Source organism: Crocodylus porosus, unplaced genomic scaffold (genome assembly GCF_001723895.1).
Source record: "Crocodylus porosus isolate Cpor-Errol unplaced genomic scaffold, CroPor_comp1, whole genome shotgun sequence".
In the NCBI taxonomy this organism is placed as follows: domain Eukaryota; kingdom Metazoa; phylum Chordata; order Crocodylia; family Crocodylidae; genus Crocodylus; species Crocodylus porosus.
In genome coordinates, this window is record NW_017728943.1 from 39,001,826 (window position 1) to 39,013,775 (window position 11,950).

At 45.5% G+C, this 11,950-nt stretch overlaps 1 long non-coding RNA gene across 1 annotated transcript; it reads right to left on the reverse strand.

Moving 5' to 3' along the window:
* Positions 1–1,486: 1,486 nt before the first annotated feature.
* LOC109319183 lies at positions 1,487–9,850 on the reverse strand. Its single transcript, XR_002103399.1, has 3 exons — positions 9,726–9,850; positions 8,972–8,977; positions 1,487–1,498 (listed from the first exon to the last, which is right to left on the reverse strand). It is a non-coding gene; the product is annotated as an uncharacterized LOC109319183 (long non-coding RNA).
* Between the last annotated feature and the right edge of the window lie 2,100 nt (positions 9,851–11,950).

Sequence of the window (11,950 nt, forward strand, 5' to 3'; positions counted from 1 at the left end):
AGTCCATGATTTTTTGTATCCAATAAGTTGATAAACTGAAGTTCATAGGCTCATCTGTGAAAAGTGTTTTGTAAATTCCCTTTCAGGATTAGCACTGAGAGATTGGAGAGAGAGTGGTTTTCTTGTGAGAAATGTGCTCCCACAGGTTATTGGGTATTCTTGTCTCTGATAAGGTTTCTGGTGTGGGCTCATTCTGGTGCTCAGTTGTTGTTTGGTCTCTCCTACATATTATCAATCAGGGCATTTGGTGCATTGGATGAGATATATTACATTTCTGGAGGTACAGCTGTAAGATCTAGGAATGCTGGGCATTCCAATCTAGTAGGGATCATGGAGACCTGGTGGGACTTCTCACATGATTGGAATGTAGCCATAGAGGGCTACACCTTACACAGAAGCAACCGAGTAGGGAAGGAAGATGGAGGTGTAGCTCTCTATGTGAAGGAGCAGTACACCTCCTTGGAGGTTGACATCGGCTCCAAAGAAGAGCGACTCAAAATCCTCTGGGTCAAACTACAGTGGGGAGGGGGTGGGGACAGGCACGGCAAGAAAGACCTAACTGTAGGTGTATACTACAGACCACGAAACTAGGGGGAGTAGCTCAATGTGGAATTCTCTCAAGAACTGGTAGAGGCCACACGTGCATGGAACATGATCGTCATGGGTGACTTCAATTACCCAGACATCTCTTTGGAGGAATACTTGGCTAAGTTGGCTTGGTCGTGTTGCTTCCTGACCTGTATCAGAGAGCTCTACCTGACTCAGGAAGTGCACAGGCCAACCAGAGGTAATGCTCTCCTAAACTTGGTCTTGGCCAAAGGAGATGATTTGGTGAGTGACGTGAATATAGAGGGTAGCCTGAGCAACAGTGACCATGAAGCCATCATGTTCAGTCTCCATTGCAAGGCAGGCAAATCAGCTAGTAGGGTTGAAGTTTTGGACTTCAAAAAAAGCGAATTTCAACAGGCTCAGGGCAATAGTAGAGGAAGTGCTGAGAGACCAGGGACTGAAGGTGAAAGGAGTGCATGAAGAGTGGTTGTTCCTCAAGGACATGATCCGCAGAGCCCAAAAGAAGTCCATTCCCATGCAGAGGAAAGGTAGCAGAAGGGCTGGTAAGCCCTCTAGCTTATCATGGTCCCCTTGAAAAGGAAGAAAGAGGCAGACAAACAATGGAAGCTTGGGACAGTCCCCAAGAAGGACTATACAACAACAGCCCACACTTGTAGGGAGTAGATTAGAAAGGCTAAGGTGAAGATTGAGTTTAAACTAGATGCAGAAATCAAGGACAATAAGAAGTCCTTCTTTAAATATGTAGGGAACAGGAGGAAAACAAATGGAACCATGGGACCATTGCTTAACAACTCAGGACAACTGGTTACTGACACAGGAGAAAACTTAATTTGTGAATAACTACTTTGCTTTGTATTTCACTGGACTAAAGGGAAAATCATGTTATATAAGGCTCAGAATGGGCATGGTGGGAATGACTGCCTTCTTACTGTTGACGTTGAGCTGGTACATGATCAGTTAGGAAAGTTAGACATTTATAAGTCAGCAGGACCAAGTGAACTTCATCCAAGAGTGCTGAAGGAGCTGGCCAAAGTCATCAAGGGACCTCTCGTGAAACTCTTCCAAAACTTATGGCACTTGTGGGAGGTCCCTGAAGCCTGGAAGAGGGCCAATGTTGTGCCCATCTTCAAGAAAGGGAGGAGAGTGGATCCAGGCAACTATAGGCCAATTAGCCTAACTTCTATCCCAGGGAAAATCCTGGAAAAATTAATCAAGGAGTCTATGGGCAATACACTTGCAGAAAGTAGAATTCTGAATGACAGCCTGCATGGCTTCATCGCAGGCAGGTATTGTCTTACCAATCTCATCTCACTCTATGATCAGGTAACTTACCACCTGGACAAGAGAGGAGGTCAACATTGTATACCTAGGCTTTTGATCTGGTATCCCATGATGTTCTCATAGGAAAATTGGAGGATTGCGGTCATAACTGCTTAACAGTCAGGTGGGTAGGAAGTTGGCTGCAGAGTAGGACCCAGAGAGTTCTAATGAACAGGTCTGTGTTGTCCTGGCGAGATGTGGCCAGTGGTGTCCCTCGGGTCGGTGCTTGGTCCAGTGTTTTTCAACATCTTTATCAATGATTTGGATATGGGGGTGAAGAGCTTACTGGCCAAGTTCACAGATGACACCAAGTTATGGGGGAGCGTGGTCATGCTTGAAGATAGGCTGCGGATACAGGCAGACCTAGACAGGCTGGCAAGTTGGGCAGATCACAATCAGATGAAATTCAACACTGAAAAGTGTAAAGTGCTCCATCTGGGAACAAACAGCCCTCAACATACTTACAGGCTCAGTGGCGCCAAACTGACTACCACCAAGACTGAAAGGGACCTAGGGGTAATAACAGAAGTTAACTATTAACGTTAAATATCTAATTAGCTCTGTTTTCAGCTAGTACAATTTCTCAGCAGGACGTTTCTTGCTGAAAGACTATATATGAGGCTTATCCTTTTTTTACCTTATTAACCTAAATCCAAGACAGCCTTGAATTTAAGACAACTCCCCAATAGTGAGATTCTATACATAGAAAATGTAAATGTTTGTTATAATTTTTCATGTATAGAATCTGATTAGTGGATGACTAATGAGTCCCCACCACCATTGCAGCTGGGACAGCAGTGGCACAGGAGCAGGCAGTGGGGATCAGGTGGTGGGAGAGGCTGTAAGGGGGCAAGTGATGTGGAGGCAGTGGGAGACAGGCAGCTCATCTCCTGCCACCTGTCCCCACTACTTAGTCCTTCCTTACGTCTGCCTCTGCCTTTCCCACCTCCCCTTCCCCAACTGTCCTTTTCCCCCTTCCGTCCCATTTCCCAACTGCACTGCTGCCCCCTGGAATCTCAGCTGTTCCCCAAAGCCTCTTCCCCCTCCTGCTCCAACTTCCACTTAACCTTGCTCCAGCATTGGCAGGCTCTATCTATGGTGCAGCGTGGGGCATGGAGCAGGGCCCCAGTCCAGCCCATTGTGGTGCAGAGCTGGAACATCTGCTACAGAGCTGGGCTAGGATGGGATGGAGCCTGCTGGTCCTGTAGCAAGGGTAAGTGGAGTGGTGGCAGAGGCTGTGGAAGCAGTGGGGTAGAGATAAGGAAAAGTGGGGGCCCAAGGCTGCAGGGTCTCAGAAGCAGCACATGTGGGCGGGGCAAGGCTGCTGAGGGAAGGACATGTTGCAGGGGCAGATGTGGATGCAGGTAACAGCTGTGGCCTTGGGGCTGGAGCTGGAGCTGCAGCAGCTGCTTGCCTCAAATGCCCTCCACGCCCACCTCATACTTGAGTCCAAGATGAGGGGCTTTTCCCAGCATGTTAAATTGGAAATAAAATCTCATCTGGGAATCATGTAAATACAGTAGTTATTTTTTATTTTACAATGATCCATTTTAAGATTTGACTATTTTTGTTTCATAGAGTTTAAAACTAGGAAGTTCTGTTAGAACTGAGGTTCTCAAACTGTGGTCTGTGGACCACCACTGGTCCACAAGCTTTATTCAGGTGGTCCGCAGAAAGGTGACCTAAGGCTGAAGCTGACAAACATTACACTTGACTTCCCAGAACTTTGCTAAAAACACAGGCAAATCCATCGCATTAGAAAGGTAAGATTACTGATATTAAAATATGAGTTGTGTGCTTTGATTTGTAGAACAAAAAAGTTTATCAAGTGGTCTGCCGAGACCCTCAGCAATTTTCAAGTGGTTCACGGAAAAAAAAGTTTGACAACCATTGTATTGGAACATCTAATCCAGTGGAGGCCAACCTTTTTCACAGGCATGCAGAAAATAAGTCTTTCCAACTCTTCCCTGTCACCCAAGTGCCATTCTGTTCCCCTTCAACCTCATTCCCAATTGTCTGCTGTGCCTTCTTGCCCAGTGCTCCCTGCCTAATCTGTTGCTCTACTTTTTGCTTCTTGACTGATGTGTAGCTGTTGTCCCTGCTCTCTCCCTGATCTATCATGTGCCACTTAGAGAGGCTACCCGTGCCACTTATGGCATGCATGCTTGCAGGCTGGCCACCCCGACCTAGTCTGTCTGTCTGTATAGTTTGTATATTCTGTATAGTGTGTGTGTGATATTTCCTGTATATTGCAAGTCACTAAGATTTAATTAGATATACCTAAGCTCAGTGACTTCAGTTAGACTTTAGCGTTTTGTTCCTTAAGACAGTGCTTCTCAACCTTTTTCATATCGGGACCTATTTGCCAAGTTTGATGGCTTGTCCCAATCCACACCACCCTGCCCTGCTGGTGTCCAACACACTGTTCTCTTCCCCTGACAGCCCTGCTGGTGCCCCTCACCCCCATGCCACAGCCCCCCGCCAGCCCTGCTGGTGCCCCTCATTCCAAGCCACAGCCCCCTGCTCCCCAGGGCCATTCTGGTGCCCCTCAATCCTGATCCACAGTCCCCTAGCCTAACAGCCATGCTGGAGGAGGGCCCTAGCTGCCCCCATTCCATTTGGGCCGCAGCAAGTGCAGGCCCCTGCGTGTATGGGCTCTGGCCCTGTGCTGCCGGCCCAGGCACAGTGCTCCCTGCTGCAAAGGACTGCCTCTGCCTCCTTCCCACCCTGAAGGGCCAGGCGTCTTCTCCCCTAGCTCTCCCTGCCCTGGTGCAGCCCTGTGTCGGGCCACCATCCCCAGCGCCACCAGGCAAGTGCGCGCACACATATGCACACACACTTGCCCCCTTCCCCCTCACCGAGTCCCCTGGACATCCTGCTCCTCCCCATACTTACCTGTGTCCAGTGGCTGGGGCTGCTCCCACGACCCAGCCTCGTTCTGTGCTGGCCATGTGTATCTGCCTGTGCAGACGCATGTATGCCCACAGTCTCCTTTAACCCAAGCACCTGCTTGCAGGCTGGAACACTGTGGGCCTGCAAGGGGAAACCCATGCTTTCTTGGGTTTTTCTGGGCACCTGCTCGCGACCCTTTCAAATATTCTTGCGATGCACTTTTGGGTCATGACCCACTGGTTGAGAAATGCTGCCTTAAGGAACTAAATTGTGCCACTGGCAGAGAACAGGAGACTCTAGAATGGCAGTAACGTGTAAGTGCCTATAATGGCAGAGACTTATTAGGTTAAATATACCTAGACAATCTCAGCAGGTGAACCAAACCCTAATGCTGCAGAGGAATATGGAAAAAAACGAATCCCAAAGTCCCTATCAGTCTGACCTGTGGGATAAATACAGCAATTGGTATGATCCTGAGAATGTGATCAAGGTGCACCAGTCAAGCACCTAGAAGTAAGAATTTCTGAACTACCTCTGTGTCATCCTATTTAGCATCCAATCCCTGATGTCCCATTTCTGGATGGTTCAGAAGGCAAAAAACAAAACAAAGCAAAAAAACTACAACTAGATATCTGTACATTAGGGGGAAAATACTTTCTGATTCCCCAGTCCTTTGAAACCCTAAACCAGGGACATTTGATGATAGTCATCATCCTAATACAGGGTTGTAAGTGTTGTGAGCATGTTGAAGGAATTGCAGGAAATGTTGTTCTCGCTACTGCTAAGCAAGAAAGGGATAAACAGGATGACTGTTAAGTTCACAAGTCCTGAGACCAACAAGGACCACTGCAGCCAGCTAGTCCAACTCTCTGCCCATGTCTTAGCTGTAGACTTGGATCAGAAGCTGGATTAAAGTATATCTTTTAAACAGATATCTAATCTTGTTTTAAAGACTCTAAGTAATGGCGAGTCTGTGGTAAGCTATTCCACTGTTTAATTACTCTCACAGCCAGGAAACCTTATTCAACCTTATTTCAAGGTTGAATTTATCTAATTTCGACTTCCAGCCATTGGCTCTGTTATGCCTTTGTCAGCAAGGTTGAAAAGCCCCTCACTATCAGATATCTTTTCTATGTGTAAGTGCCTATACATAGTGATCAAGTCACGTCTTTGATAAGCTGAATAAGTTGAGCTCCTTAAGCCTCATATTATAAAGCTTGTTTTCCACCCCCTGGATCATTTTTGTGTTCCTTCTTTGACCATTTTGCAGTATTTTCACATCCTTCTTGAACTGTACACTGCATTCTGGTAGCTGCCTTACTCATGTTGTACAGAGGCAAAAATCACTTCTTCACCTTTACATAATATTTCCCTGCCCTTCCCCCTTTTATTTTTACATTCAAGGATTGCATTATTTACAGTGACCTGGGAGTTCCTCTGAATCACTGCTTCCCAAGACAGGTTAGGTAGAACTTGTGCTTTGGGGTTCAAAGATATATTACTTTGCATTTGTTGTATCAAAATGCACTTTGTTGAACTGTGACCATTTTACTGGTGTTTCATATTCTTAACTGACTTGTTATTTACTACCCCACCAGTCCTTGCATTATCTGCAGACATTAGCAACAGAGTTCTTATATTACTGTCTAGATATTGATCAAGTATAGAATAACATTGTACCAAGAGCCTGTCTTGGGAGGCCCCTACTAGAAACAGCCATGCTCATTGATATCTTCCCCATTACCAGCTATTCTGAGATCTATCAGAGAACTAGTTGTTAATCCATTTGAAGTGTCCAGTTACTGCCAGGTAATCCATTTTTAAAACCAGAATATTCTATAGTACTAAGTTAAATGTGTTGGAGAAATCCAAGCATGCTATATAGTATAGTTGCCTTATCAATGAATTCTCTATTTCTGTCAAAAAATAAATTTGATAGACAAAACCTACATTCCGTGAAACAAGGTCATCAGTCAAATGTTTAGCTTCTAATTCTTTGTTGATGGAGTCCTAAATTAACTGTTCCATAGTTTAACCTGGGACTGATATCAGGCTAAGTAATTTATAGTATGCTGGGTCATCCCTTTTTTAAATTTTTAAAATATTTGAATAGTACTTCTGTCTTTCCAAGATTTGTTAAAAAGCTGAGGAGCTGTCTGAATCACTAGTTCCTTTAAGTGTAAGTTATCCAGGCATGTCAATGTAAAACTGTTTTATTATTATCAATGCTGCCACAAGTCTTCTATTACAAATTGCAAACTTCTCTTCCCTTTCCATAGAGTTGTCCAGAGAATATTGTTAATGAAGTAGAAAAAGGCAGTGAATAGATATGGGCTGGAGGTCAGGCAGGCGTCCATGAGAGGTTTTTGGTCACTAAACATGTAACTCTTTTCTCCATCCATCATACTTCCTTGCATTTGTGTCCCTCTTCTTTTTGTCCTTTACAATGCCAATTTCTTTATCTTCAATATTCATGTGAGTTCTTAAATTTATTTCTCTATCTCCATGCTATAGTGACTTTTGGTGACTTTTATACAGGCATACCTCGGAGTTCGGTTCCAGACCACTGCAATAAAGCGAATATCACAATAAAGCAAGTCACACAAATTTGTTGGTTTCCCAGTGCATATAAAGTTATGTTTACACTATACTGTAGTCTATTAAGTGTGCAATAGCATTATGTCTAAAAAAACAATGTACATACCTTAATTGAAAAATACTTTATTGCTAAAAAAATGCTGTTGGAAAAATGGCGCCGATAGACTTGCTCGACGCAGGGTTGCCACAAACCTTCAATTTGTAAAAAACGCAATATCTGCAAAGCACAATAAAGCGAAGCGCAGTAAAACGAGGCATGCCTGTATCAGTATTCTCTATTCTTCATATTTTCTTGTGATCTAGTAGATTCCTGGCTAGAAGTTGTCCTGCTTGCTGCCTTTCCCAATAGATGTGCAGATGGAAGGAAAAGCAGTTGAAGGCTTTAAGATTTCAGATAGCAGATATCTTTTCCAAGACAAAGATTACCCATTCTTGTGGCAGGATTAATCCAGTTTTGTTGAGTATGGATGGAGCAGGATTTGGGGTCTATTCAGAGAACATATACTTCATAGACCCGTTTGGTGGGGAAGGGGGGTGTCTTGGTACACACTGGGCGTGTCTACACATGCTCCTATCTGTTCATTTAGTACTTTAGCAAGTACTAAATGACTGAGCAGTGCCCACTAGTACTGTGCAATCTTGGTGGTGCAAAATTATATTTAGAAGCTGCATTGCTGTAACGATGAGCTCTGGTGATGTAGCATCAGTGTTACGGTTTGTGCCTGCCAATACTACATTGCCATAGCTTGTCACAATGGCAACATAGTGTCTCATGTAGATTTGCCCAATGTGAATTGGGGGACCTGGGCTATTGAACCTTGTCCAACTGATTCCTTTGCTGTTTTCTTCCCCATCCTTTCATATAATGGGACACACATGCTGGCAGCGGGAGATGAGGTTTCCACTCTTTAGAATGTCTTATATCTCATTCATCAGCATGGTATCTGAGCAGCCCTAGAACTCCTGAAGAGTAGTTTAGCAGATCAGGTTATGACCTACAATCAGGATTTGGGCTTGGACTGCTCTCAGCTGTTTCAGGTTGCTTGTCTGCAGATTCAGGAAGACACCATTATACTGGGTCACATTCAACTGAACATTTTTTTCTAGAAACATTATTGAGAACATAAGCTTTTAGTTTAAACCATTAATCAGTAGGTAAACACACCTCTCCACTCAACTCTGTTCACCAGAGAAAGCTTCCTTCTTTCTTTCGAAGTAGCATGTTAAAATCTTCGATCTTTACTGTCAAAAACAATTTTGATTTGAAATATTCAACTTTTCTGGAACTTGCTGTTTAAATGTATGTCTTGCTAAGGAACTAAATATGACTTGTTTTGTTTCCATTATTTACAAGGCTCTCTTACTGGAGCATTTCTGAAATGAACTCTGCTTATAAACAAAATTAGTCCCTGTTTACTCCTCCCTGGGAGCAAAAAAACAGTCAATGATGTATTAAAATCTTATAAAACTTTAATTTTATATATTGTTCCTTGCTCAACTGTTTAAATTGTTCAAACATTTTCATAATCACAAGTGCATTTTTCTTCAAAGTATTTTTCCTCCTGCCTATCTGTACAATAATAACATAAACATAAACCTGTACTGTGGCATTGCAATCTGAAATTAATTATTGTAATAAGAAAATTTCTATTTTTCTGCCTCCCTTCATTACAATGACAGAGGTGAGTATGTCTTAAAATAGAAATATTGTTAAGTCCTTTTCATAGAAGCCCGTTTGAAGATCAGAAAGGAGTACAAAGGAAGAAAAGCTTTTTGTTTGTGTTTGCAATCAAATCTTTTTTTAAAAGGAAGTCTGACACAGGCATTGTAGTTATTTTTTAATATCATGTTGAAGTGAGTCAGATACAAATTGTGTTGTATTAACTGAAAATTATGTGCAGAAGCAAAATAATATTAAACTAAATACTAGCAAACGAGATGTTAACATTAACATGAACCTTTAAAATGGCTATGCAAAGGTCAGTACTGATCTTCAAATATTAGTAAAATTTAATTTATGGCCTGGAACAGACAGAAAATAGAAGAAAGTTAGTCACAGTAAGGAAGATAACGATAATTTATCTAAATATCAAAACTATTTTAAAATAAAATACCAAGAATTACATTTAAAGATATGGTAGTTTTTAATATAATTGATATGCTTGTTTGAGTAAAATCAAGCAGCTCTGATAGTATGCCCAGAAAATATTTTTCAAGTTTTTAAAGACAATTGGTCACTGTTTATAAGATTGCAGCTAGTTTGTCAATGTACTTTAGAAAAGTATTTAAATAAACACTCTGATAACTTACCTTTTTCGGCTCCTAATGTGAACTATGCTAAGAACTAGAGGTGCGCCACTACATAGGTCTGATAACGAATTGGTACCAATATGAAGAAAACTGTCTATATCGGATATTGGCCCTAAGGAGCTGATAATTTGGCTGATAAATGCCTGTGCTGCGTGCAGCCACAGCGCACCATGGAGCGGAGCTGGCAGCGTGGAGAGCTCCCTCTGGCTGGTAAATCAGAAGGAGATGGGGGAGGGAAGGGGCATGGGGGGCAGCTCAACACTCCCTGCGGTGAGGGAGAGGGCAGGGACAGGGTAGGGGCAGGTGCTGCCCAGCCAGGGCAGGGTGGGGCACAGGACGGAGCCATGGCTCATGGCGTGGGGGCAGCTCCTGCCACTCCTTGCACCTTGGGGGATGGGGGGCATGTGCCCCTGGATTTGTGCGGGGCAGAGCAGGTGGCAGCTGTGGGGTAGAGCTGGAGCCAGCGCTGCGTGGGGCTTTTCTTGCCAGGAGCTGGGCTCGGAACAGGCTCTGGTGGCACTGGGAGGAGGTTGCAGCCACCCCAGGTTTTGCCGTAGCTCCACTTCCTGCCCTGGCCCGGCGCAGCACCAGCTGAAGGCCCTGCATCCATCCAAGTGCTGGGAAAAACGTCAGATGCACTGGGCGGTGGTACATGGCTGGGAGTGGAGCTGTGGCGAAATTTGTGGCTGCAGCCTCCTCCCAGCACTGCTGGAGCCCACTCTGAGCTCAGCCCCCAGCAAGAAAAGAGCCCTGCAGCACCTGTACCAGCTCCACCCCCACAGCTGCAGCCCACCCCGCACCGTGCAGATCTGGGGGCACATGCTCCCCACCCCAACAGTCTTAGGGTGCAAGCAGCAGCAGGAGCTGCCCTCACACCAGGAGCTGCAGCTCCGTCCCACGCCACACCGCCTCTAGCTGGGCAGCGCCTACCCTGCCCTCTTCCCTCATCGCAAGGGGAGTGTTGATCTTCCCCTTCCCTCCTCCTCTCCCCCTCCACCACACTGGATTTACCACCTGGAGGCAGCTGTATCAGAAGTCGGATCGGTATTGGCCAATATGCCTCCTTAAATATTGGTTATTAGTCTTGGCCACCAAAATCTCTATTGGTGCACATCCCTACTAAGAACTATATAGCTCCTTGAGTAATGTGTTTGTATCTTAACACATGTACCACATAAAAGGAAATCAAACAGCTGCTATTCAGAAAAGGGATTAAACTTTCAATGCTATACGTAAGAAATTAACTGCAATTCCCACTAATCTGATTGAGTTTGATAGCCAAATCTCAGGACATTGTTCAAAAGAACCCCAAGAATCTTGAACTGATGAGTTCAAGTAAATTCAGATTTCATGCTTGTCGCTGAGTGGGGCGCAGGAGAGGCCATGATCTCTCTCTAGCGCCCCCTGCCATGCCAAGTAGGCGGTCCAGCACCCTCTTACTCACCCGCCACGTCTTGTTGTTATATGGTTCTAGAAGGGAGGCTGCCTCTTGTCGCCCTGGACACCGTGCTATGCTTATACTGTCCCCCGTTCTGTATGGGGTGACTGGTGCACCCCAGCCTTATGGGCTATGCATGCCTCCAGCCTCCCCTTTAGCACGCCCCAAGCCTCACAGATGTACCGGACGTTATCTGGTCAGATTCCTGTGTGCGCCCCTCTACTGGCGCCCTAGCCTTACCTGGCCCCCTTGACCCCTTTCTCTGGGCCCTGCCCCACTAGGGCTTCTACCTACCCCCATGCTGGGCTTCGTCTCACCAAACGTGCCCTCCCTGAGCTCCTCAATCTGTTCGACCCTTCTGGGGCCCGGGTCTAGGGGCTGGGGCCGGGGTGCAATACAGCACCCCTCTCTGGCACTGGGGAGCTCCTGATGAGGCCTCCTCCACCCCTACAGCCTCGCCCGGTCCTCCGGTATAACAATAACTAAACAGAACCACAAGCCATTCGGCTGTAATGCAACAATAAGTCTCCTGGCTATAACATAGGATCTAGGCCCACCTGGCTCTCTTGCAAAGGCCTCCCCGTCAGGGTTCTCTCCACCCTTACCATGGTGCAGCCCCTTGGGTACTCAGGCTGCACTGCTTGTCTCTGCTCTGCTTGGGTCTCCTGCAGAGCTCCTGCATCTCAGGCTGCCAGAAGGGAACTGCCGCTAGGCTTTGGCCTGGGCTGTTTATAAAGGCCCGGCCCTGCCCCTTCTGGTCAGGTGACCAGCTGCAGTTGCCCCAGCGACCGACACCTGGGCTGCCCTAAAAAGTGGCAGCTG